Source organism: Ictalurus furcatus, chromosome 4, assembly GCF_023375685.1.
Source record: "Ictalurus furcatus strain D&B chromosome 4, Billie_1.0, whole genome shotgun sequence".
Lineage (NCBI taxonomy): Eukaryota > Metazoa > Chordata > Actinopteri > Siluriformes > Ictaluridae > Ictalurus > Ictalurus furcatus.
This window is the reverse complement of record NC_071258.1, coordinates 14,425,998-14,452,974: the sequence shown is the minus strand read 5'-3', so window position 1 is coordinate 14,452,974 and position 26,977 is coordinate 14,425,998. Positions and strand designations below refer to the sequence as shown.

The 26,977-nt window shown below is 39.3% G+C and overlaps 1 pseudogene; it reads right to left on the bottom strand.

Annotated features, from left to right (window-relative positions):
- LOC128606759 (hydrocephalus-inducing protein homolog) overlaps positions 1 to 26,977 on the bottom strand; it is a 48,729-nt pseudogene that overhangs the window by 14,487 nt on the left and 7,265 nt on the right.

The following is a 26,977-nucleotide window of genomic DNA, read 5'->3' as shown; positions in this document are numbered from 1 at the left end:
ACTATGACATACACAAAATATATAATGATAACTCATACAGGACAGGACATCTTAAGAACAGAATCTAATGACACTACTGTGGAAATAAAATATGCTCACTGATCATGTCACTTTGTTTTTGTTTTGCAACATCTAAAAAGAGATATGAATTAAATTAGAAAATATTATAGAATTCTAGCTAAAAGTGGCATAGGCATGGGGCTGAGCAAATAGAATAAACACACAGAGACTGCAATTCACCCAAGTGGTTTTACAAAAATTTTAAACAAATATAGTTTTCATTTTACACCATACCTAAAGTGGGTAACAAGGTCCAGATGGGGAGCAAAGGGCCGATCAGTTACAATGGTGGTACCCTTCCCCGTGGCCCACAAGGGTACTGTGCAGGTTTGGCTGCTACGGATGGCCAACTGCAATTTGTCCTGGAAGGGGAGAGTATCATCATCAGTAGACGGGCAACCAGTGTCAGTTCTAGCTGCCCCTCTTGGGGGAGGTCTCTCCTTCTGCTGGCTCCACCCTCCACTGAGAGTTACTCTTAGCCTGCCATCAAACGACTGTGTGTTAATATAAAATAACATACAATATTTAACTAAATATTTAACAATATTAAACTAACTATTTAAACCCTCAAAGGTTTTATAACGTATTCTTTCCTGCAGAACTTGTAAAATGGTTATTAAAAGCATGTTCAGCACTCACTGTTAATCAGGCTTGGGGAGTAACGGAATACATGTAACGGCATTACGTAATCAGGATACAAAGAAATGGTAACTGTAATCTGTTACAGTTACGTGAAAAATCAAAGTAATCAGATTACAGGTACATTTTGTAAAAAATGGGAATACTATTTTGGGGATTACATTTCATTACATTACATTCATTTGAAACCAAAGAAATAAATCTTTTGACATAACACAATATAGAAAGCTGCTTGATTATAGTTCTGGTTCTCTCTTGTCAGTCATGACTCACATGAGTAACCTCCTGGTGCATGCACAAATAAATTTTGCGCAAAGTGAATTTGGTAGGAATTAACACAAATTGTTCTCTGAAATGCTTTTGTTTGGGTGCCCTCTTTTTCCAGACCGTAAAAAAGGTTCCGGCCAGGATTTCTAAATTTGAGAAAATGTCTGGAATTTGGCTTTAGCTTCATTATGATTTGCTTATGGTCTAATACTGCATCATATGTGCACATATTTGCATTGCTTTAACCCCTCTCTGTAATTCCCACCTCCTTGCACACCAATTGGTTGATTATAAAAGGCTTACAGCAACTTTTGGCCAAATTCCTGCCTCTCAACCATTAGCCTACTTTCAGCAAACGCGTGAAGATGAAGCACTGTTGTGTACGGTGTCAAACAGTTGCTTGACAATAACAGTAAATGACAGCTGTCCTAAGTTGAAACAATGCCCATGGCCATATAAGGTCATTTTTAATTTCATGATATCACATTCAAATGTGTAAATGATGACAGAAGGCACACTCATGGCATCTAATATTTTATTTTATTCCATGCACATTCAAAAGAATGTAGGAATTTATATATATGTATGTAATGCTAATAGTGCTAACAGTGTGTCTTTTTCAGTGTATTAAAATCTGAATTCATAGTAACACTGTTTTGAATGCTATTAAGACACAAAAAAACGGGGTCCTCTTTTTGGAAAACCAGAATATGGTCATCCTAACTTTTGTGATATAATGTTATCCACATCAGGGACAGTGATCTCTAATTTATTTATTTATTTATTTGTTTGTTTATTTATTTATTTATTTATTTATCTTAAAACATATCTAAACATTGAACATGTTTTTAAGCTCTTAAATAAGTTCTAAATAAAAGTATTTTAGATCATATTGCTTTTCTCTTGACTTTACTTATATATGTGACCTTGAAGTAATCCAAAAGTAGTCAGATTACGTTACTTATTGTGATACTTGGATTATGTACTGATCATATTTTTTATTAAGTAATTTGTAACTATAACGGAATGCTTTTTTAAAGTAACCCTCCCAACCCTGCTGTTAATAAAGTACATGCTCTAATTTTCAGGCCAATTGAAGTCAAACATGTAGCCAGAAATATTATACATTCCAGGTCAGCTCTACTCCCTGCCAGGTTTTAAAGATAGATTACTACTAACAATAAACTAACAGTAAAGTTATTTTATAGTTAATTTGCTAACAATAAAGCCCAATCAATTAGCTTCACTTTGGACTCATTTACTTATATAGGAATAATATTAATATTTATAATTAATAATAATTAATAATATTACTTATAAGGAATAAAACCGCTCTTGCAGCAAATAAAGTTATTTGGTTTAATGCTTTCTTCACCACCTCAGGCAACAGCCAATTTGTACTTGTTTGCATCTAATATATATATATATATATATATATATATATATATATATATATATATATGTGTGTGTGTGTGTGTGTGTGTGTGTGTGTGTGTGTGTGTGTATATATATATATATATATATATATATATATATATATATATATATATGTGTGTATATCATATTGCATTTTTTTTTCTTTTTTACATACGTGTCAGTGATTGTGCAACAGTAAACTCTAGTTCTGGCTTTGAAAAATAACAGTGAAGTAAGTTTGAAATGGCTGTTCAGAGTTCTTACTCTCAAGAGTGTAACCTTTGGACAGAGTAGGGCATCTTCATGATAACTTTGGTATGGACCAGAGTGTGTATGTGTATGTGTGTGTGTTCTCCTGCCAGAGTCCATTAATCTAAGGATGCTCTCAGGAGAATGGCTGCAAGGAGTAGAAAAAGGAAAGCATGAGTGGGAAGAGGAAATTTGTAGATAGAGAGTTAATCTATCAAATTGTAGACCAGAGAGGGCTAATATATCAGATTGAGGAAAAGTGCAGGCAGGTTAATGCAAGCAGTAAGTATTCTGCTTGTGTGTTATCAACTGTGGGAACCTAGCACCTATAGAGAGGGATTTTGACAAAGCATAACTTCATAAGCCAGATGCTTCATGTTCGTTTTTGATTTTGATCCCTGATGATGTTTCTTTCTTTCTTTTTAACTAAGCATCAACACGCAGCACCCCCTCCATCTTCATTTGTGTTTTCCCCTCTTGAAAGCAGTGTTAACTAGCTAAAAGGCAGATTAAAATTAATTCCCATAACACAATATGCTGATTGATTTCTCCTGGTTTTAATTGGGATTTTCAAAGTAAGGGAGGAGTGCTGTGTGTGGGTTATTCTGATTAATGGCATATTATTTATCTTTTTCTGCATGGCTCATGCAGCTAATTTGCATTCATCACATCCCACCTACATCTCTTGTTCCAGCCAACCATGGTGAAACAGAAAGCTAACTAGACCAAATGCAGGGACAGAGCTTCTACTAACTTTTTCTAACTTTTTTGATTACAAACTCCTCCAAAGTGAAATACATATGCCTGTAGGATGTTCAGATAAAAGGCAATATTTTTAGGATCACAGCGCAAGAATATATCTTAAGATTGCAGCATTATATATTCTCAGTATATTCATGACAATAAGCGCAGACAGAAACCTTTCAAAGGGGAAAGCAAGAATTAACTTAGTATCAAGAGATGTGACTGGATTGCTGTTTAAACATCCAATCAAATTAAATCTTTGCAAAACTGAGCCAACAAATCTGCATAGGAGTAGAAGCAACATTATTTAGTTTTATTTATTTTATTGATTCTATTATTTATGTAATGTTCTGTGCATAATTACATCAACTGATTTACATTTCACAGCTGAGTTGTTCATTTATTTGTTTTGTTTTTTCATATAAAACAGTTGAGTCTGTTGAATGTAGTTAGTAGTTGGCTGATGTAGCTTATTTCGTTGAAATGGGGTAACATTAATAATAGTGTGCATCCCCAAAAATGTGTTGTAATAAGAGAAGAATTTTAGGCATTTGTTTAAGCAATGATTTCAAGGTCAGTTTTTCAAAATGGGTTAGATAATATCACTGCATTGGTGGACTTAGAAGGTAATACACCTAATGTTGTGCTGCTCCAGGCACATTCATTTTTGTACACACTAATAACAAAGTGGTGCAAAGTTGAAGATATTGGGTTGCCACTACATGGCAAAACTGTAAGTAAAGGACCAATTATAAAATAACACTTTTAGCCTATATTGAGGTAAAATGGTAAAACCGTAAATCTTAGAGATCATATTTGTAAAAAGAAAACTGTTTTACATAAATTATATAAAGTGATTTCACTGTATATATTAAGTTATGTGTTATGTGTTCACTGTGTTCTAAGATGGATTTGGTTTATAAAAAAACATATGCTCATGGATCATGTCACTTAACATGTTTATCATGTAAAAATGGGTTATGCAACGAATTAAGACTTTGTTATAGAATACTAGGAAAGATCAGTTAAAAATACTGCATGTATAGCTGTATTTGAATGCTAAAATTATTCTCAAATTGTATGCGTGCAATTATACTGCTATTCAAGCAGCAAAAGCTTCATAAAATTGCTACTCCCAAGCTTCTTTAAATTGCTGTGCTTAAGCCAGAAGTCTACAAATTGCCCTCAAGACACCCATTTACAGTCTAACTACTCTGCAGAACCATATAGGCACTCAGCTCTGTCTCTGGTCCAGGGGCAACATCGTGGCTCCTGGCACTTTTCAACGACTGCTTAACAATGTTTAGAATACCAAGAGCTTGGAAAGCTTGGAGAGCTTGAAAGCGCCTCTTGCTCAACCGGCTGGCAACCGTAGTCGAGCCATAACTCATACCTGAACAGGCTGGGCTCTGACCCGGGAAGTCCTGCACGAGCCATACACTGAAGCTGACACAGTTTATTGAGGATGGACTCAGTATGATTACGGGCATGGCATTTGTCGACCTATCTGCTGCCTACAACATGGTCAACATCAAGGGACTGTTTACGAAAGTTGCAAATATTACCAAGGACAGTTTTCATGAAAATTCTCAACAAGCTGCTCCACAACCGCAGATTCCAAGTCCATCTCCACACGGGGAAGAGTTGCTGGAGATGTCAGAAAAATAGTGTTCCACAGGGTAGCGTCCTGGCCCCAACCCTGTTCAATACCTACACAAATGACCAACCCAGCCTGCCCCAGACACAACGTTTCGTGTATGCAGACGAATTGGCCATAGCAGCTCAGAGCAGTTCTTTTGAAGAGGTAGAGTCGATTTTGTCTCAGGCCTTGAAACATCTAGGACAGTACTATGAGGCCAATTGCCTCAGGCCTAACCCCTCAAAGACACACTTGCACGTTTCATCTGCGCAACCACCAAGCAAGGAGAGTCCTGAGCGTCACCTGGAATGGTGTAGAGATCGAGCACTGCCCTCACCCAAGATATCTGGGGATCACACTGGACAGGGCACTCACGTACAAAGCTCATTGCTTTAACACCCGACAAAAGGTTAACTCACGCAACAACCTGCTGCGAAGGCCGACGTCAACCAGCTGGGGCACGACGGCTCACACTGTGCACACCACTGGCCTGGCGCTGTGCTTCTCTGCTGGCCAGTTCACCTGCCCGGTCTGGCACCGCTCCGCGCACGCCGCACGGGTGACCGCCGGGCTGAACAACACCTGTCGCATCGTAACCAGATGCCTCAAGCCAACCCCACTCAACAAGCTGTACCCGCTAGCTGGAGTCGATCCCCCAGAGAGAGGTTGCCTGTGCCGTCGAGAAGCGGAAACAGGAGCAAGACCCGCGATACCCGCTGCACAAACACCGCTTGCCTCCTGCCCGCCTAAGGAACCGCAAGAGCTTCATGAGGCGCACGAGCCCTTTGTCGGGTGACCCATCCAAGGCATGCTGCTCGTTCTGGCGGGAGAAGTGCCCTCCTGCCTGACCCTTATGTGCAACCTGCCGAACACCTTCTGCCCGGGCACAAACAACCGTGGCCAATATGGAGGGAACTAAACAGACTAAGAACACAAGTCGGCCGCTGCAGGGAGAACATGGCCAGATGGGGACTGCTTCCTGGCCAATCAACTTATTGCGCCACCTGCGTATCAGTGTCACAAACCATGGCGCACCTGTTGGCATACCCCACGTGTCCACATTCCTGCACGGCGTGTGACCTGTGCAACGCGACGGACAGGGCTATCGAGACCGCCGCCTACTGGGCGAAACTAATATGAAGTGGAACCTCGACACAAAAAGAAGAAGAAAGACTCAGCTTTGCCAGTGTGGACGATGAACGGAGGGCATCCAAACTAAAAACCAGAGCCTACACCCTGGGCTACTGCTTGAATCAAACTCTGGCAAATTAATATATGTTCCTGCAAGTCACTGTGTGTAATTTTACACCTTTAAGTCTGTTGTCAACTCTTTAGTCCCCAAAACAAAAAGGGATGGAGCCTGTAGTACAATACAACCAGTAGTACAAGCAGCAGCAAAGACTGCCCTTGAAGCACTGGAAAATGGCAAGCACACCATTCTCTGCGATGAAGATGGCACTCAGGAAAGGAGACCAATCATTTCAGTCATATGAGAATACAGAGTCATCAGGGAGTGATAGATCACGCTCTCAGCTTTTATTACAGAGAGAGAGACAGAGAGAGAGAGAGAGAGAGAGAGAGAGAGAGATGGTCAATAGGGGACTGGATCAAAAACAGGATGGCTTCCCTTTAAGAGAAAAATCCAAGAGAACAGCAAGAGGGCTGAAATTTCAATAATTGGATAAGGCTTACATTAGCGAGGTTTAACACCATTGATTGCTTTGAACCTCATCACACTGGAGAGGTTTAAAATGGAAATAAATCTCTAGGTGTTCCATACACCTAACACTGCTGCAGTATGAAGGATCACTACAGGCACATACACAAATATATAAAAAACAAATTTATCAGATATTATAAAAATGCACACTCTTCTGGCACACTACAGTGCCTCTTTCTTTGTGGAAACCCACACTTTCAAGGGCCTGCAAATACAGTATCTCACAAAAGTGAGTACACCCCTCACATTTTTGTAAATATTTGATTATATCTTTTCATGTGACAACACTGAAGAAATGACACTTTACTACAATGTAAAGTTGTGAGTGTACAGCTTGTGTAACAGTGTAAATTTGCTGTCCCCTCAAAATAACTCAACACACAGCCATTAATGTCTAAACCGCTGGCAACAAAAATGAGTACACCCCTAAGTGAAAATGTCCAAATTGGGCCCAAAGTGTCAATAGGGTTTATGGACTGGCCAAGCATGTCTCCAGACCTAAACCCTATTGAGCATCTGTGGGGCATCCTCAAACGAAAGGTGGAGGAGCACAAGGTCTCTAACATCTAATGTTCCTATTAAAGTGGCCAGCAAGTGTATATGGACAAAAAAAGTTAGAACACTTATAAATAAGATACTGTATATGAGTTCCAGGGACTGATTAGGCTTGGTTTTATCCTTAGGCATTGGAAAATTGGTCCCCAAAATCAGACTAAATAAAAAAAAAGAACAAACAATATTTCAGAGAGTGTGGCCTGATACAACTGTTCAGTCTAATACAAAAGGAATGACAGGACAATGTTCAATGAGCAGTCATTGGGAGCCAATTAACTACAAAGCCAACAAACCACTCAGACAATTACCTTATTTATTTTACACTCAATTAAGCTAATAAATACTTGAGAATAAATTAACTAGCATTTGGGCTGTGGGGGGAAAATGCATAGTCTAGTATAAAGAGAAAGTATACTGATCACTGCTTGTCGCATTTTGGCTATTATTAAAATAGGGCTAGACCCACCATTTGTGCCAAGAACTGGGCCGGAATGGGGGAAAGGTTGAACAACTGCAGTGTCCTTGGGATGTCAGTGAGCACTGGGATGGTGCCAAAGTGTAGCTCAGTGGCAGAAAGGGAGACAATTGGACCCTGGCCAATGCAGGACAGGAGCAACTCCTGTGGGAGACAGAGAGGAACTGGAGGAGCAAAAGGTCATAGAATGAAATTGAAAATTACAGCTGATTCAATTTGTTGTTCAACTGAAATAATAAATATACTGTGAGCAGTGTGAATAAAATAGGCAATGGTTAAATCTCTTTGCCTGCATCTTATACATGTATGCGCATATATACATATATGCTCACCAGTGGAGGATCCTGTTAGCCTAAAATGAGAGCAGTGAGTTGCACTTGGCCCACTGTTTTAGCCTGAAGAACCAGAGGAATCTGCTCAGTACTGTATGGTTGGATCACTCCTCATGGATGAGCAGTAGAGTACAGTAGAGACGGGTTCTCCTCATACTCCTGCGTATACATAGACACAGTGTTGCTCACATGTTGGTCAGAGGGACATGCAGAATATACTATACAACTTATTTAATTATGTAGTACTATGGGATAAGAAGAGCCTCAATCCTCCTGTCAGTTATGTTTATCTTAAGATTTCCTATCTTTAACCACAAGATACATGGACTTCATTTTACCTGGGCTAGAAGGCCATAGCATGTAGGGAGGTTTGTGTCATTAATCAGCCTGATGGTCTGCTCATAGGGATAACCCAGGAAGCAGTGCTGGAACTGAAGCATGGAACTCTCCAGGTGCACTTCTGGAATAACACAGCTGTAGAGAAAGTTGTCTGCAGAGTAATAACCTTTATATACTGTACATCCTATGAGTATAAACAGAATGAGTGTGTCACCATAAATGTGCTACCTAGCCTTAATTGGGAGCGCTAACACCTCCTCCCCAACTCCATGCACATCCGCCACCAGTGCCGGACTGTATTGCTGCACTGTATTGGAGCACAAGGTCACCTGCAGCAGACACACACAGTTCCAGTTATATATACAGTACAGGTACATATTATATTACTGTTTATTACACTACTCACCTCTAGATGTACCCAATGGGGGAAAAAATCAGTAAACAATATCACAGTGCCTGGATATGTTTAAATTATATGAATTGTGTATATAATTATTGGAATTATCCCAGAATCCAGAATTATCCCTGTATAATCCCTTCATATATGTATGAATTATAAGTTCATACAGTGGCTCTGCTCTGCAGTCAATCTAGTACTGACCACAGTACAAGTAAACCACAGACAGACACTAGACACAGCAGTCAGATGCTGACAAATAATACTGCAGCAGAGTTCTTTAGTTAGCACTTCCTAGTCCAGCACACCTGTCATTAAGTGGTCTTCAGGGCCAGATGTACATGTGTGAACAGGTGCTGTGAAAAACATGAGTTCTTGTGGCCCCAATATGCTCTTACAACCAGTCTGACAATAATGTTTAATTTACTGAGGCTATAGCTCATCACATAAGCTGTGGCTGGGACATCTACTAAATGCTCTCTGAGTATTGGGGTTTAGAAGCTGCTGTGAAATAGTCCATCCAGCCATTTTCTATACCACTTATCCTGCTGGGTCTCGGGGAGCCTGGACCCTATCCCAGGGGGCATGGGGCACAAGGCGGGGTACACCCTGGACAGCGTGCCAATCCATCGCAAGGCACAATCACACACACATTCAAACAAAGCTCGAAACTCTTGTATTAAAATATTGGATTATGACACAAAATGTCTATGAGAATATGTGAAAAATAAATAAATAAATAAACCACACACTTACGAACAATGGCCATCCTGCTCTGAGCAGCATGTCTGAGCAGCTAATTTACACATTTCTTTTGGACAAAACCACATGCAAAGCCATCCATCACTAACCACCCAAAATGAATAAATCAAGAGAAATATGAATATGAATATCCCATTTCTCCATATATTTTGTCCCGACTTCCCATCATTTGGGCAATATAATTCAAATGTGTATGAGAGGATGAGGACCCTTGTACGTGGTGCACTTAGACCCGTATGCCAGTTTCGTACTTAACATGCTGGGGTTTTTTTGCACAGAATTAGCCCTAATTGAACCAAAAAATTGGTGCAAACAACAACATATCCAGCTGTGAGAGACTTCACCCAGAGAAGCAAGATCCAGCTGCTGATCAATCAGGCAGACCTTTCTAAATCACCCGCCCTCGTTTAACTTTACACAGTTGACAGAGCTATTAAAGAATGAGACCAGGACATCCTGCATGCTGACAGGAGACACCCCAACCTCAGAGAAGCTCACAGACACCCAGACAAAACCAGCAGATTAGTCCTTTCAATGCATATGACAGCTACTGCTGATGTAAAGGGCCACTGGCTGACAGGTACACGCAGTGCCGGACATCTGGTAAGAGAAGCAAGGTGATGGAGCTAAGAGAGTTAGATGAGCTTCTGTTTTTTTGTTTTTTTTGTCTGCTCGCTCATTTTCAGTTTTAACAACAGCAAGCCTTTAAAAGCCTTTTTAAGCTGATTAGGGATTAGAGGTCTGTTCTGTTTTTAATGGATTTAAAATTTTGAGTTCTGCTCAGTCAATATTGAAGGCAAATGATTAAAAAAAATAGATTAAAGACATTTTTTTCCTCTTGGGAGACTGTATTGTTAAAAAGGGCAGACAAGACAGTCTATCTGAAGTGATGTAGGCTAACCTTTGCATAGTGAAATCAATTCTAATTTGTGTCAAATTTGCAGTGAGAGCATGCACTGAAGGGTCAAAGCAGGATCTATTAAACAAAGAGTCCTACCTTGATGTCCATTTGGCTCTGAGCCCAGATGTTGCCTGAACTGGGTGTCACCCTGAATTCTCGAGGCCTCTCAGATGCCCTGTCTCCTGGCTTCCAGTCATTCCTGTCCATCTCTGTTACCTGCTCTGTACTGGTCACACTGTCCCTCCCCATCCCATCTCCAGGGATCCGCACCTCAAAACTCAGAGATACCAGTGAGGTATTGCTAAGTGAGCAGGTCAGTGTGTGAGGAAAGCCTTTTGAGGTCACTGCAGAGAGTAGAAGCAAAGAAACAGAGAAAATAATCAGGAAAATAGGAAGTGGTACTGGGATTTTTGGTAAGCAGGTGATCATGGCTCTTGTCAATACAAAGTTCATTTACCAAAAGATACCTTTCCAAAGTCGAGCTCAGGAATGTTAAAATGAAACGTCGGGCCCATTACACACCCGCTGCAACAGATAACAGGACAAAGAGCTTTTCATTAAACTCCACATTGCCCATTCTGAAGTGAAGGTCACTGGTCATGCAACAAGTAATTAATTAATTCATTCATTATTTAATTAGTAAGAACCAAAATGCTTTAAAAAAAAAAAAAAAAAAAAAGAAAGATTGTGACAGGGAAAACAAAATAAATTGATCCATTTGTAAGATGACAGTGAAGAGTAGTGCTCCTGTAATCTCTACTTTCAGCATTTTCAACAGCAATCCATCTTACTCTGAAAGTGGCAAAAATGACAAGTGAATTATAGAACTTTCACCAAACTGTGGCTCAATACTTATGTATGTGAAACCATTGCGCATTTATTTCTTCTGCATAACAAAAGGCTAGCAACTACATGGAAAAACAGCTGAGTTTTGAAAACAGGACTATGGTGTGTCCGTGAAAAACAAGAGGCTACAGGAGCAGCAGCACATAGGCAGAATCAGTCAACAATAAGACAGTTACCTGAATGTGAGGATGAGAGGCTGGGGATTCCCCGAAACAGTAAAATAAAACTCCTCTGAGAAGGTGCCCAGTTTGTCAGAAGAGAAGCAGACCTGCAGAACATGGCAGGCCCCAGGCGGCACCATGCCCTCAGAAGAGCTGAAGGAAAAGCACAGGCCCATGGCTGTAGTGGGAAGCATGAGCCTATAGGGGGCATCTATAAGTCCCTTATTGCTCACAAGCACCTTGGGTAAAGATAAGAGCAGATAAAGCACAGAATCACAATCTGTTTCTAATAGCTGTGGTTTGAAAAGGCAAGTGAATCAAGTAGAATGTATGGAAACAAATTCAGTAAGTAAGAAGTAAACTGAAGTTGGATTTTGATATCAATCACTGTGTTTGCTAACCACTGGGATGTTTCCTAAATTTAGTTACATAACACCTCTTGTTGTTACAGCTTTGTGTTATAGTTAGATTACAATTAGTTTAATTAAAATTAGAAAAGCCTGCATCGACACACTGACATTTTTAAAGTACTTGTGCCATTTTCAAACTTATAAGATTCCAAAATATATTTTAATTTATTTTCATAAAATGAAGTATTACATAGCTTCCTATATTTTATATGTCTTTAATAATTTCTCTCCTTTCAAAGATAATATAATTACAAACATATTTTTTATGTGCAGAAATCATATAACCAAATGGATGAAATTAAATGACTTCCAGTGATCTATCTTTAAATGACATCTTATTGATTCCAAAGACTTGTTTCACTTTGTATACAAAGTCAAATGATCTGGGGTTTATAGGGGTATCTTATCTATTGCTAGGGATGACTTTTGCAAGGACAGTAGTTGTGCTTATTCATACCTCATAGCTGTGCTTGGATCCAACAAAAATGTTGCCAATGTCCAGCAGATCAACGTTAAACTGCAGTTTGGGCCCCATGCTTTCTTCCTTTATATGCAGTGGTAAACGAGACTCTCTGCCTGCATGAAGACATTTGTAATACATCACTGGCTTCATATCCTGAAGCAATACAGTGGATTAGCAAAATAAAAAATAAGTAGCGATATATATTTGCTCAGCCACCTCTTACTCTTGCTATTTTGATTGACAAGCTACAAACTATCCCTTTATTAAAAGCTTAACTGAGCTTAAAAAGTACCTAATTAAAACCGACCACAATTAGTATATATGATAAATACAGTACATGAATTTCAACCAACTATAAAACAAGGCAGGATATCATAAATTGCCCCAAGGAAATTAATATAGAACTAAACAACTGTGGTCTATAGACCAAAGCATTCATCGGTATAAAATACAGACAGATCAGTCATTGTTAGGCAAGAAAAATGCCCTCAATAAGATGAAGAATGAGAGGACAGGTCCAAAAATGCAGTGTCTATGAATTTTGTCACCAAACTTTCTTGGAATGATCCTCTGACCAACTAGTGCAAATGTGAGGTTTTCTATAATAATTCCTTTAATTTATATAGTGCTTTTTAGGTACTCAAAGCGCTTTACGTTGTATGTGGGGAAATCTCCTAACCCACCACCATTGTGTACCAACCACCTGGATGATGCAACAGCAGCCAGAATGTCCACCACACACCAGCTACTGGTGGAGAGGAGAGGAGAGTGATGTAACCAATTCAGGGATGGAGATTATTAGGGGGCCATGATAGATAAAGGGCCAATTGGGGATTTTTAATGATGACAGAGTCAGGACCTCGGTTTAACATCTCATCCAAAAAACGGTGCCTCACTAATACCACTTCCAGCAGCAACCTTAGTTTTCGACAGGAGGTTTACCGTCCAGGTACAGGCCAGGCTCAACCCTGCTTAGCTTCAGTGGGAAACCAGGCAAGAGCTGCAGGGTGATCTGGCTCTGGTTTTCTATGACAGATGGGCTTAAATTCCCACATGCAAATCACTCAACAATTGGCTTTCAAAGAAGTAGACAACTTACACATTTACAAACATATTCATTTTAAATACAACAATATTAAGTTAACCAGTACCAGTGACATCACAGTATATGGTGTGCTGGTAAAGTTTGGCTTCTTGGGGTTTGAAGATGATGCTGATTTCCACTGTGCGGTTTGGCCAAATGTCCCCCTCCTGTAAGCAATACAGAGAGACATTAACTCAACCATAATATTCTTTCCACTCCGCTTCATTAAACACTGCACCCCCAGGCACTTCACTTGCTTTTAGATGTGTTTGAAGGCAGTGCTGTCTTGAATAGAACATGTAAAGAGTAATGGATGTAAATTGAATAAAACAGTATTGTAAAAAACTCAATAGCTCAATAGTTTCCACAACAGAGACTACAAAGCTACAATTAAAAACCACTGTCTGTCTCTAGGTTACGGTGTACAGTAAGCTTTATGCTACAAAAGTAATTCACCATAGAATTCACTAGGCAATAACATCACATCATATATAACTATACAACTATAACGCAAAGACGTTTGCTGATGAGGCTGCCCTTTGCTAGTTAAATGAGTGTTATTTGTCAACTGAGGAAAAAGAGATTCTTTTTCAAACAGACATAAAGTTGCATGTAGTCCAAGAAAAAAAATAATTTATGAAAACATGCACATCAGACAAAATACACAGTAAAAAAGTGAAACCTAATGTGGTGTCAATTAATAATGCATAAAACAAAAAAAAGTCCTGGACAAGAAAATATTAGCTTAATAACTAGAATTTATCATTTGTCTAAATCCATGATTTAACACATTATAAAGGAATTCGCAGTGCTACATGACACGGATTTCCTCTATTTGTGCTTTTTAGCGATACGAACATAGATAGGCAGCACTGTTTAATGTGGACTTTAGGTGCATTCTGTTTTGCAGGTAGCAGCTTTCTGCATGGGACGGTCATTCTCAGGAACGTGAAAATGTTGCACAAATGAGAAAATGTTGCACATGTGAGACCACAGTGTTTCACTGATACAGTGATTGTCCTGATATTAATGTTAAGGGAGGAGTAAACGGAGGAGACAGGGAACATGTTTCATCAACGTGCTGAGCTGGTATCTTGAGGAGCAAATTAAACCACTGAGACAGATCTGTCTCTGTCATCCAGGACAGGTGGTATGGATGAATGAGAAAATGAAAAGACAGACACGGGTCCAAAACCGCAGCAGACAAAACCATTTACTCACCCATCCAGAACAAACCCACAAAAAATGATATGGATTCTGCTTTAAAGTGTGAGTTCTTTAACTGTAGCATGGTTGTTGGTTCCAGATGGACTGGTTTGAGTATTTCAGAGGCTATCATGGGCACAGGCTCATTCAAACCGGACAGTTGAAAATTAGAAATAAAAAAAATCACCTGTTTTTTTTTCTGGTCTTCAACTGTCCACTTTCAGTGAGTCTGTGCACATGATCGCCTCATGTTCTTATTCTTAGTGACAGGAGTGGAACCTGATGTGGTTTACTACTGCTGTAGCCCATCCACTCAAGGTTTGATGTGTTGTGCATTCTGAGGTGCTTTTCTCTCACCATAGTTGTAAAGAGTGCTTATTTGAGTTACTATAGGCTTCCTTTGAGCTCAAACCAGTCTGGCCATTCTCCAGGCTTCAGGCTGGTCTGTACAACACAATATGGCCAAAGGTTTGTGGGTTAGGTTTGCTGTTATAGTAATAACCTCCACAGGCTTCCCACTAGATTTTGGAACGTGGCTGTGGGGATTTGTGATCATTCAGACACAAGAGTATTAGTGAAGTCAGGCATTGATGTTGGGTGAGGAGACCTGGAACACAAAGGTGTTCTGTGGTGCTTAGGTCAGGGCTCTGTGCAGGCCACTTGAGTTCTTTAATTTCAACTTTGACAAACCATGTCTTCATGGATCTCTCTTTGTGCACAGGTGCATTGCCATGCTGGAACTGGTTTGGGCCCCTTAGTTCCAGTGAAGGGAATCTTAATTCTACAGCCTACAAAAGAAATTCTAGACTGTGTGCTTCCAAACTTGTGGCAGCAGATTGGGAAAGTCCTACATATGGGTGTGATGGTCAGGTGTCAACATACTTTTGGCCATGTAGTGTACATGGCCACTGACATGAGAGTTTCACTAACATGAAAAATGAGGAGAAGACATAGGCTGTATGTAGTGCTAATATTTTAGTTTATTGAGTCTACGGTCATGTACTACAGTCAGTTGTCAACCAGAAACAAAGACTACGGGAGAATAGCTGGTTTGCCGTAGTCCTTACAGCGTGACAGATTAGGCAAGAAAAGTTCATGTTTTATGTTATATGACATTGTAATTACATAAGTATATGATTGTACCAATAGTCCTTTATTTAATCTGTGTTGATATGTTTTAAACTTAAGCTAATTTTAATTTTCCGACATAAAATTAATTTAGGCATTTGTCTTCCTCCATGTAATCATGATTAAAAGACAAATACTGTGTGTATATATATATATATATGTATATATATATATATATATATATATATATATATATATATATATATATATATATATATATATATATATACAGTATCTCACAAAAGCGAGTACACCCCTCACATTTTTGTAAATATTTGATTATATCTTTTAATGTGACAACACTGAAGAAATTACACTTTGCTACAATGTAAAGTAGTGAGTGTACAGCTTGTATAACAGTATAAATTTGCTCTCCCCTTAAAATAACTCAACACACAGCCATTAATGTCTAAACTGCTGGCAACAAAAATGAGTACACCCCTAAGTGAAAATGTCCAAATTGGGCCCAAAGTGTCAATATTTTGTGTGGCCACCATTATCTTCCAGCACTGCCTTAACCCTCTTGGGCATGGAGTTCACCAGAGCTTCACAGGTTGCCATTGGAGTCCTCTTCCACTCCTCCATGATGACATCACTAGCTAGTGGATGTTAGAGACCTTGTGCTCCCCCACCTTCCGTTTGAGGATGCCCCACAGATGCTCAATAGGGTTTAGTCCATCACCTTCACTCTCAGCTTCTTTAGCAAGGCAGTGGTCATCTTGGAGGTGTGTTTGGGGTTGTTATCATGCTGGAATACTGCACTGCGGCCCAGTCTCGGAAGGGAGGGGATCATGTTCTGCTTCAGTATGTCACAGTACATGTTGGCATTCATGGTTCCCTCAATGAACTGTAGCTCCCTAGTGCCGGCAGCACTCATGCAGCCCCAGGCCATGACACTCCCACAACCATGCTTGACTGTAGGCAAGACACACTTGTCTTTGTACTCCTCACCTGGTTGCCACCATACACGCTTGACACCATCTGAACCAAATAAGTTTATCTTGGTCTCATCAGACCACAGGACATGGTTCCAGTAATCTGTGTCCTTAGTCTGCTTGTCTTCAGCAAACTGTTTGCGGGCTTTCTTGGGCATCATCTTTAGAAGAGGCTTCCTTCTGGGACAACAGCCATACAGACCAATTTGATGCAGTGTGCGGCGTATGTTCTGAGCACTGACAGGCTGACCCCCCACCCCTTCAACCTCTGCAGCAATGCTGGCAGAACTCATACATCTATTTCCCAAAGACAACCTCTGGATATGACGCTGAGCACGTGCACTCAACTTCTTTGGTCGACCATGGCGAGGCGTGTTCTGAGTGGAACCTGTCCTGTTAAACCGCTGTATGGTCTTGGCCACCGTGCTGCAGCTCAGTGTCAGGGTCTTGGCAATCTTCTTATAGCCTAGGCCATCTTTATGTAGAGCAACAATTCTTCTTTTCAGATCCTCAGAGAGTTCTTTGCCATGAGGTGCCATGTTGAAATTCCAGTGACCAGTATGAGGGAGTAGGAGAGCGATGACACCAAATTTAACACACCTGCTCCCCATTCACACCTGAGACCTTGTAACACTAACAAGTCACATGACACCGGGGAGGGAGAATGGCTAATTGGGCCCAATTTGGAGATTTTCACTTAGGGGTGTAATCACTTTTGTTGCCAGCGGTTTAAACATTAATGTCTTTGTGTTGTTATTTTGAGGAGACAGCAAATTTACACTGTTACACAAGCTGTACACTCACTACTTTACATTGTAGCAAAGTGTCATTTCTTCAGTGTTGTCACAGTAAAAGTTATAATCAAATATTTACAAAAATTTGAGGGGTGTACTCACTTTTGTGAGATACTGTGTATATATATATATATATATATATATATATATAGATATATATATATATCTTACACTGTAAATCTAGGTTTTTAGACTTGGCATCATACGAGAGTAAAAACTGTTTTTATGACAATAGATTATTATTTAATGCCAAAAGCAATCATTCTCTTGCTTTTTTAAATGATATTTTTTTATATTTCAATAAATGACTGAATGCTACGTTGCGCCGTCTTTTTACGGTTTTACGTTTACGGTTGCTTAGTGATTTTTACATTCTCGGGTACGGTGTTGTAACAGCTTCCTTCTGGTCACCGTAACCGTTCCACTCGCAGCTGCTGCTTAAACTCCCTATTATCTATTATGCATTATAAAATGGAAAAGTTGATGATGTTGCGAGTTAAACAGAACTAGTTTAACTGTTAACTAGTTTTAAGGGTGCAGCATTAGTAAACCAATGTGATGTGTAAATGTGGCAACATGACAGAATTACTCCAGCAGAAACACTCAGTAAAGTAGGAGCAATGCAGAACCATGGGGCAATAAAAGAAAAAACTGCTGTCTTAAAACTCTTGTTAAAAGGTAGTTAATATTAGCTGCAGCGGGATTTTTTTACTGCAACATTTTCTTAATGAAGAAAAATGGGGGAAAATGTGATATATGCAATATACACACCAGATTGCATAACAATAATTAGTTTTGCTAAAAAGGCAGGCAATTTGTCTGTTCTCTCCACATACCAGAGTACAACAGCATTTGGAGATATTCACTGAGGTACTTAACATTTAGATCCACTCACATTCTGGCAGCTGTCATTAAAAAATTATATACAAAATAACAACAAAAACAAAGAACATTTTGTTCCATAAACAGTAGGCAAAATATTGTTGATCCAACCAATCAGTACAAGGAGAAGTCTCTCTATTTGCCCTTCAGATCAGTAAGCTCCCCTGCAGGCATTAGCATTTAGGTGAACTAGTCTAGGCAGCACATGTGCATTTGTTTTGGAGGCACGGCTTTAGAAAGAATACTGACGGGAGGAGCTAGCTGTATTTGTTTGAATTTTGAATTTCAAAGTAGATTCTTCAGCTAACCTCTGCCAAAAATCCCTGACTTGGGATTGTAACTTGATTGAATGATGCAGTTAACTTCGCTTAAGTTGAATTATTGTATTTAATGCAGCTTAAATCATATATACTCTTTAAAACATTTGATTGGTATCTCACTAACTCTATGGTTATACTTTATAGAACTCAAACCCCTTATTACAGTATTACAGTAGTTATTAGGCCTTGTTAGAGTATTAATACCAGTCCCTATTCCTTTGTATTTAATACTCAGATGTATGCAGTGTTTCTTTGGGTAATACATTTTTCTAATATGTTCAAGAAAATATTTTCTCTTAAGTATGTTTTTGATTTATATTGCACATCATCCACAAGCTAAAATTTTATCATACCCCTTAGTTCTAAACACTGACTTTCCACATTTTTAAATAGCATCAGAGGATTTCTTGTTATCTAAATATGTCACAACGTATTCATGCAATTGTCTATATATTTAAAGGAAACCTGTCCAAATAGAAAAGGCAGGTCAGGATTGTTATGTGGGTTTGGTGTGTGAAATGGTACAGGTTTAATTAGACACTACATATATTAATAAATGTAGAATGTTTTTAAGTTGATAAGTTGAATTATTGCAATGGTTTTTAAATATATAATATCATTTTATATTTCTGTATAAAGTGTAAGAAGACATTTAGCAATGTTTATGTTTATGCTATCTACATACTACATATAGTTCTGTTCCATTTTAATTCAATTGTATTTTTAGATTTATTCAGGTGAAGGAATTGTGAATTTCTTCAGCCACTGGTTTTGTGTGTGTGTGTGTGTGTGTGTGTGTGTGTGTGTGTGTGTGTGCGTGTGTGTGTGTGCGCCCATTAGACACCTGTGGCTCTATGATGATGTGTTGGTCACTGAAAGGCAGACTGTCCTGATGAAGCTGCTTGCGTCTGTGCTGGAAGGTACGTGAGAGCACTGAGAGGTGGACAATGGGGTCAGCGCCACACTCTGTTAAAAACGGTTCCATCTCATCCTCCTCCTCCTGCTGCAGCTCAGAAACAAGCCTAGATAGAAAATGAAATGGAGGGAGATAGAAAACAGAAGAAAGAAGGAGAGGGTCAGATTAAAATTCAAAATCCTTGATATTCATGACTGCTTTTGTAAGGGAGAGCATCTCAGCCCCTTTAAGTGGAGCAGTATTCTGATAGATATGATTAAAAGACATTGTAAGATATTTTAGGATAAGCCAATCCACAAACCCAGGGTTAACCCTTAAATCCCAGGACATATTGGTGGGTCCAGACTTCCATTGTTTACACTTGTAACTACATGCCTTTCATATTCATTGCACTGTAGTTACTGAATAAACCAAAGCACATTTATTGCACACTTATTGAATAATATTCTTTATGAAGAACTGAATAATCTGGAGATTTCTTGCATTTATAACTCACACCATGCTCCTGTCAGCTTTGAGGTCACCTGGATACCCTAAAGACTTATCCAGATAAGATTACCCTCTGAAGCAGGTTCAAACATAAACAGACAAAGGAAGTATAACAGACACACTTCCTAAGAATTGCTGCTATAATCATAAAGACTGGCCTATGCTAATCTAACAATATGATCATACCAAACTTTATATATTCTTTCTAAATATGTAATATGTTTTGTCTTTTCTCTGTATGACTGTATAGTGTAATGAACATAATCAACATAAGATGCTTTGTTGATTTGAATTATAATCTGGGAATTTAAGAAAACTCTGGAGTTTTGAGAATCTGCTTTATTCAAACTAATTAGACCTTAGTCTATACTGTTCCTCCTCCTCCTCAGTGGCAAAACTCTTCCACTGGAAATGCACTATGGAGTCACTTCTGTTCAAGATAGCCACTGTGCGCTGGTTAGCCATGGTGATATAGGTCTTCTCCACTCACAGTGAGTTTTTATCCAGCCTCACGTTGATGTCTGTGGAGGCTCCATACAAACTGACATAAATGTCTTCTCCTATAAGAACAAAAATAGATTACTTTGGATTATTATTCACCTCTTGAATTATCAGCACACTGAACTAAGCAAATATACATTGGAGTCACTGGAGTTTTACATGTATTGATTAGCATTAAGGTACTCATTGAGTTTGATAAATAACATTTGTACTCAGCAGATGTTGTTTAAGTAAAATTCTAAATAGTTCAAATGCTTTGAAGGGATAAAAGATTAAGCTGAAGACAAGTACAGTTTTTAAGTACTTTGGAATGAACACCAAGGTGGCACTGTTGGACTGCTAAGTTGGCACTTAATTATCTATTTAGACAAGTGCTATCCAGGGGCATGCAGTCACATGACTCCACAGCAACCAGGAACATACAAAATGCTATTCAAACAAGGGCCCAAGTCAGGAGCAGAGTATGTAAATTATTCCAGTATTTTGACTGATTTTTGTTCATTTGGCTACATTCAAAGCAGCAGCTTCATGCTCGACCAGATATCCTGACCTAGAAAAACAATGACTGAAAACACACTCACAGCCCAGCACACAAAGTGGAGAGTATTCAAATAAAAAAAACACTGGGTATGGTTTTAGTTTTTACTGACATAGCAGGTCAAGGGATTCATCAGAAACAAGCACTAAAAATGTCTCCTTGAAGTCCTTCTAAAAAGAGCTAATATAGAGTACACAGTGTAATTGGTTTTGTTTTTATATTTTTACACAGTCAGGTAAACTGTATCCTTCAGCAGAAGTCAAGTGTTCTAGCACTCAATAGACTGACACTCAGAGGAACCTGTATAAAAAATTGCAAGCGATAGCTTCAACAGCACATAAGGAATATAAATGTACTGTATTATAAACTGAATTCACTGTAAACTGAGAACCTCACAGTGATTCTAAACAGTATTTTTACACTGTCCAAATTCTTTTCCCACATACAGAAAAATTATGAGCTCTGCAGATAAAATACAGTGCACATTTTTGATGTTTCACAAATGATTGCATTTATATGAGTGTTGCATGCTTTCTTCAGGGAATACATCTATTTTTCTCACTATGAAATCAATAAGAAATCACCATGGTTCTTTCTCATGGCTGTTTTCTATAGAGACCTAGGCACAAACAGGCAGGTCACCTGAGGCCTGAAAGATGATCACTTGACGCCCAATGGGGATGGTTTAGTATCAATTGCAATGTTTTTCCTGCTCTTTAATAATAATAGCTGTTCAAACAACATACAGAGCACCATATTATTCACATTTACACATTTACAGTTGTTATTGTAATTTCTTTCAGAGACAAAACTTGTTTCAATGACTGACTAATCACATCGAGTAAACCACATTATATACAAAGAGTAAACCACATCATTTGTCTGACATAAAAACACAGATCCTCAAAAAGGGAACATAAATTGATTTTTGTCTCAATTTAAAAATAAAATAAAATTAAAAAATTATTAACAGTGATGTTCAACTGCTAAGATAGGGGGATGCTTTGGGGGAAAAAGACAGAAAAAGGTGGGGTCTTGAAAAATAAGACTTAACATCATTAACACTGTCGGCACAGAACTGACATAGGCAAATAACAGACAACACACACACACACACACACAACATTTGTCATGCCTTGTGAGGACCTTCCACTGACATAAATATTAATGTATCTAATTAATCATATGCCTACACCTAAACCTAACACTAGCCTTAACCAAAAAAAAAGGAAACTATTGATTGACAACTAAAAATTGTATTTTTTTTTTTTAAGAAAAGAACAGACAAAGACTATCCCATAGTAAATAAATGTGAAAAAAAGTTCAATTTTTGGATATGGGTAAGATTAAAAAATGAATCTGGTATTAGTAAAAGTTGATATTAAAACATTCTCTATACAGAAAGGTGTATATTAAAAACTGTGGACCGAGTTTTGTGGATAGACATATGTGTATGTTCTAAACACTGGTCTAAATAGATCAAAACAGTATACTAGTGTTGTACCAGTAGTACTAACTACCGCAAAGTGACCTACTATTCTGACAAAGAAATTAGCCTAGTTAATATTTTCAACTGTGAATCTGTTTAAATGGCCCATACAGAATTTAACTGCAAAAATATAGCTAGCTAGAACTTGACAATTGTAAAGCAGAAGTTTACATGTGATAAATGTGTGGCCTGCTTTGCTCACTTCCGTTTCTCTTCACTGACACTAATTCACTGGACTAAAAAGCTGATCAGAGAACTCTCTTACATAGTCAGCCTTGGATACTGATTCAATAAATTTATGATCTCCCAGGGTCATTATTCACAGTTGAGATAAGCAACCATAGTGAGTTAATGTTCAAATAGTACAGAAATCTGCAATCAAAAGGTAACAGTACCAATCAACCCAAAGACTGTGTAAGATATCCAAGTAAGCAGAGCTGGGTAAGAGAAAGAAAATACAATTATGTATCGCTTACCTCACTATTATAACACATACAGTAAGTAACAACAAACATTTGGTGCAGTTTGGTGGATTTTGTACAGTACAGCACATCAAGAAGTATTTGTTAGTGATCATCCTGTTTGAGGACAACATTATGGTAGTATGACCCATGTTTTTTGTTTGTTTGTTTTTGGTTTAATGTGTGAAAACTCACTATAGGTTTTTTTTTTTGTTATTAGGCAGCTGTTTTATTTCATTAGTTATCCCTGTCTAAGTCTTGACATTTATCCGCTACTGAGACATCTGTAGGTCCCTTAGACATCTTGTCCCCAAACACTGTAATGAGATTTCTCTACCTTGTGAACAGCGTTAATGGCAAAGGAGCTTTCAGTAATACCCCAGACTTAATTCATAATCAAAAAAATTCACAGAATGAGATATGCATGCTACTTTGAATACAAGAAACTATTTGTCATAGCAAAGTTGGAAATATGCATTGTTCTATTTATAGCATCTGTTTGGGGGGAAAAACATTACACTATTATTGAGAGGTGGGGAAGTTTGGGTGGTGGTAAGGGGATGAAGGAGGGGTGCTGAAGTTTCCCTTGAGATGTGAAAGCGCTCTCACTGTAAGAAGAGTAGACACAGTCCAGACTCGCTGGTGTTGATATGAAGAGCAATGATGCATAAAGAGACATAGTGCATCTCTGTTTCTCATACATATTTCACTGAACCAAACAAGCAGATGAGAAACAAATCAGTCAGGAAGTATCCAGAAATGTACAATGGATCAACTACTTCATCCCTGGCCATGCTAGTCTCTAGTCTCTATAACAGCTAGATATTATCAATTTAAAAGACATAGCTTCCAGAACGCTGCAAAGTCATCCTCTTTAAGCTCACTGCACAGCTGTTAAGATGTGGAAACCAAATAAGGCATTCGATTATTATGGAGTTTAGTAATTTCTACTAGTTAATTTGTCCTAAAGACTATGGTGTGCCCTTATGCAATACTGTTTATAAGCAATGCAATTACAAAACCAATCATGCAGACCCTTAAAAATTGAATACTGGCTGTTTTTATTTTTATTCATTGCTCTTGTATATACTATAAACAAAAATAATTAGAGTGGAAATAACTACTCCAAACCGTTTTCCTGTCCTCCTGACAGCGGGTCAACTATCTTGTTAAAGCTACAGCTAAGTCAGGTAATAAAGCAGATAACAACTGTGTTATATCTAACTAAGTGATTCAACCATACTCTATGTGATGGGGAAGCCATGGAATGACAGCTTAATGTGAAGATAAAATCAGGAGATACCATAAGGTGCTAAATTAAAAATGATACCCCCCTATTGGGCTCAAAGTGGTGGTTTTAGAAATGTGCATGATTAAATGTTAAAAGCTATAGCCTTCAGAAGACCTGTGTGTTCATGCACTGAGACAGCTCAAACACATTCAGTAGAGCATGTGAACACACACACACACACACACACACACACACACACACACACGTCCATGTTTTGGAAATAAACGTATGCTGAATGTTCATAGGCATGGTCACCATGCCTTCAAATGTCCATATACACAAATACACATACAAGTGCACAAACATAGACAGATAAAAATCCTTATTCTTTTTAAAGAAGAATCATCATTTGGATCATAAGCAGTGCTTTGTGCATAGACTTCTTGCACCGTCAGCTAAATCTTATCAACTTTTAAACCCCTAAAGGTCATATTTTAATGCATACAACCAGCATCTCAGAACTGCTAACATCACTGTGATAGAAAACATCATAAAAAAAACACAACAAGGAAATGTTCTCTTTGAATAGCTTTTCTTTTCATTAAGCAGTCCATTAAAAACAGCTTGTACCATGCATTATCACAATAACAACACAAATAACAGGAAAATGCCCTAAAGCACCAATGCTGTGCTTTTTTTCACCTGGCTGCAGAAGTGATTCAATGTGTTTTACCACGTTGGCCACAGGGGTAGGTTGGAGAGAACTACCTCTGTAATCCAAAACAGATAAATAAATCAGTTCAGTCCTACTTCATTTAACAAGGTTAGTGCCAGCCTGCTAGCCTGCATTCTGCTAAGCCCAGCCCTGCTTTGCCTTTCCTGTGATTCACAGACTAAGCATTCCACTCTCACACCCCTGATGCAAGTTCGAATCCCAGCAACGACAGACACCGATCCATGCTCCTTCCACCATCCACCATCCACTCTCTCCAACATTCAATAAAACCCTTTCAACCTTCTGCTCTTTGTCTGTGTTCTGCTTCCGGATCCAACATCCTCATTGGTTATCACAGAACAATCTGGCCAACATGGACCTAACAGAACCAGATTCCCTGCACTCAACTCTGTCAAGCCATGGTGCACTCCTCGGCCAGCATGACTAGCTGTTCCATGAACTCACCAAGAACAGCTGCACCATGGTGTGCCGGATCTCCCTTCACCAGATCTCCCTACAGTGAGTGCGGAGCTGGCTTCCCAGTCCAGTGTCCCTGTTAAACGGCTGGATTCTCCCATCATTGTTAATGCCCTGGCTGGTACATTCTTGGCTTGTATAACCCACCACACCATCACCTTACTCCTGGTCCTCTCGGGCAACCATTGTGAGCATATCCAGCTGAACTTCATTTCTTCCCCATGTACCATGTTGGTGATGGGTCACTCATGGCCGAGGAAGCATGACCCCCATATAGATGGAGTTTCTGTTGTCACTCACCCTGCCTGTAATTGGCCCTTCCCCCACTGTGGTGGCAGTGCCTCCACTGGCCTTGACTATACCACGCATACCACCTGTTCAGGATCAGAGAGGGGGACGAGTGGAATATGGCGTTTAACACCCCCTGGGCCACTTCAAGTACTTGGTCATGCCTTTTGGCCTCACCAATGCTCCAGTGGTGTTCCAGGCCCTGGTGAAAAATGTCCTCAGACATTTTCTGAACTGCTTTGATTTTATATACCTGGACAACATCCTGATCTTTTCTTGCATACCACTGAGCACACCCTCCATGTTCATCAGGTCCTGCAATGGATGCTAGAGAACCACCTGTCCTAGCCTACATCCAAACCACCAAATGACTAAATTCTCGCCAGACATGCTGGGCCCTGTTCATTGGCTGATTCAGTTTCACTATTGTGTAATTCTTGAACCCCGGGTTCAAGAATGTCAAACCTGATGCCATTTAATTAATGGCAAATTAATTTGCCTCTAAGGAAGCCCCAACCCTGAGCCCTGATACCAACCACCCTCCGTCTTGTGTGGTGGGGGCAGACACGTGTGTGAATATGACCGAAACTCCCTGTGCAGTGCTGCCACTGGTATGTCCCTCTTCAAGTGTTCTCCAGGTTATCAGCCTCTGTTATTCCCTATCCAGTAGAACAATATTGCAGTTTCCTCTGTGCAAGCCCACATTCGCCATTGCCCCAGATATGGAGAGAGGCGTTCCACCCTTCATACTTCGATCCTTCATCCTGGACCCCTCTCTCATCTGAGATTTCCATCAGGCCTATCCAGAAAAACTTGGCAGGTCACCCAGAGGCTCCTATTAAGAGGGGGCTACTGTCATGGGCTGGGCTAGGCTCCCATTTTTTTCCATTCCCTTTGTTTGACCTGTTTTCCCCCTTCTTTGTCTTTCCGGTGTTAGTGTCTCCCTCACATTTCTGTATATATGTGTGTGTGTGTGTGTGTGTGTTGGGTACTGGGGGGTTTGGCATAGCACTCCACTTCACGTCTCTTTTTGAAGAGAACACACCTGCTTCCAATCTGCTCATTATATGCCATCCTATTTAAACCCGTCTTGAAGCCACGCATGGCCAGATCATTCCGGTTTCCAGTGCTGTAACACAATAGGCCTT